This window comes from Poecilia mexicana, unplaced genomic scaffold (assembly GCF_051168715.1).
Source record: "Poecilia mexicana isolate PSO_F unplaced genomic scaffold, ASM5116871v1 scaffold_6, whole genome shotgun sequence".
Classification (NCBI taxonomy): domain Eukaryota; kingdom Metazoa; phylum Chordata; class Actinopteri; order Cyprinodontiformes; family Poeciliidae; genus Poecilia; species Poecilia mexicana.
This window is the reverse complement of record NW_028263375.1, coordinates 1804866-1807343: the sequence shown is the minus strand read 5'-3', so window position 1 is coordinate 1807343 and position 2478 is coordinate 1804866.

The following is a 2478-nucleotide window of genomic DNA, read 5'->3' as shown; positions in this document are numbered from 1 at the left end:
GTCATTGCCAACTTTGCATGATTTTGTAAATTATGATAATTTAATGCAAAGTTGGCATTTTTAATGGACTTTTAATGCAACTTTTAGAGCAACTTTGCATTAAAAGTGTCATTATTTACCGAATGACACTTCATGACAACAGTCATAAACGTTCATAAAGACTTCTTCATGTTCATGACAGATGTTATGTCATGTTTATGACAGTCATGTCAGTCTTATGCACACCCCTTCAAACAAAGTGTCACCAAAAAGTCAAGACTCAACACAGAATGGTTGATTTAGAGGCAGGGTTTTGAACTACTGAAGTCCCACTTTGATAAAAATATAATCACAAGAAAGAAAGAAATTACTCTCGGTAGAAACAGATCAGAGTGGTAAACCTCTCTTCCTTTATAGCAGTCATGCATCATCGACACGGCAATGAGGAGTTGCATTTTAAGTGATCTGACAGCTAAAGATACGGCTGAGATTTGTGAAGGGAGAAAAGTTTAAAGGGGTCGAATTGGACTGACTTATGTTGCAGACAGAAACATTCAGTCATGATGAAATTCTGCTTAAAGCTTTGAAATATTTCTAGTGTTTTTAATAGCTTGCGCCTCCGAGGGACGCAGTGTGATAGTCCCAGTAATCAAAGAGATCTGACAGCAATAAAAGTCAAACCTAATGGCTAAACAAGGACAGGTTGCTGTGAGAAAAGGTGGAACTGCAGTCTGCAAATGCTGGGGACACACTGCATAATATTTTTGCCAAATTTAACAGCAGTTTGACAGCCAGGAACACACTATTTTAGTCTGCAGTAGCTGCAGACAGATAGCAAGGTGAGCTGGCACAAACATCTGGTGGTGTGTGTGAAGATGTGAAGGGAACTGGCCCAATCTCATTTGCATTCAAACAAACATTGACATTCTTTGACAAACCCGTCTGGAGTCAGAGTGATCTGATTACTGACCCAACTGCAAACAGCTAATGGACAAATAGAAGCTTCTTTCTTGAAAACTTTATGTGTAACTGTAAATCTTTCTAAACACAAAACACCACTGGGCACAACTTAAACTGTCACCTAAATAATTACAATCACAAAAATACATATAGAATAAGCAATTTTCTCGGAAAAAAAGGAAATCCTTTCAACTTGAAGGTAGGACATACAAAATGATGAGTTCATGGTCAAAGTGTTCAGATTAAAATAAATCCATGCCATCAGCCTTTCAGCACCATGCCTGACTCTTTCTATGAAGCGTTTTACATCAATTGTGACCGTATGATTTGAAACAATCATTGAAGAAGAAAAAAATAGAGCTGCTTGTGGCTTCTCCCAGTGCTAACTAGAAATCAGAGCCAGGAGGCGGGCCTGCCTCCTGGCTCTGATTGGTTGTTTTTGGTCAGGAGTGGTGCATTTATTCAGATGACAATAGCAGCTTTCTACAAGTTCTTAAGTGTATTTCCAGGTGGTGTGTGAGGTGGAGCCATCAGTGTGCACTTCATGTTGAAGAGAGGCACCTGTTGCTTATTAAATATCATCAAGCCTGATCTTAAAAGACTGGTAACTCTAGCAAAACCTCACTATCTCTTCAGTTCGTTATACTGAACACGCAAATTTAAGTGAAGTCTATGGGTTCTTGTCGAGTTTGAAATATCAACTAATTTTTATGTCTCATCTCAAGAAGCTTGTGCCACCTCAAGTTTCAAAGCAGATTAGAGAACTGTCCGCTACAGGCTTTTAGCTCTTTTCCACTAGCGCCTTCTCAGTGCGGCTCAGTGTGGTTCTGTGTTTAAAAGGGTTTCCCACTAGTACCAGCTTCGTAATACTAGCCCCTACTTTAAGATCTGCTTTGCTGGTGTCCCGAGTGTGTAGAGTCTGGCTAAAAACACATCAGAAGACTGTTGATCATTGATTAGCTCCCTCACAACAATCCAACCATTCATACAAACACAACAGCAGCTGAGTGTATTTGGAATTAAGGACAACAGTAGTCTGAGATGAATGTTCACTGTAACTTTCATGTCCTTCATTTTTGTGTTTCTCATGTACAGACTCCGTCATGCTAGTTTTTAGGCTTTAAGCCAGGGGTGCCCAAAGTCGTTCCTTGAGGGCTGGCATCCTGCATGTTTTAGTTCTCTCCCTGGTGGTAGAAACAACCTCTTCAGCCTGTCAATGTTCTTCTTAGGCCTCTAATGAGCCATCACTGGACCCAGGTGCGTTAAACCAGGGAGACAACTAAAATGTGCAGGATGCCGGCCCTTGAAGACCAACTTTGGGCACCACTGCTTTAAGTCTTCAGTCGTCTGTCTGTCTTCATCCTGAGCTTATACTTGGGTTCAGTATCTCATCCTTCACACCAGTGAACTTTTTCTTTGTACCATGATCACAGAAGTAGAAATTAATCTTTCTAAACAAATGCCAAAAACTCTTTACTCAACTGAATTAAAAATAAAGAGACTTGATAAAGGAAGGGAAATTTATTCATTATTTAAAGC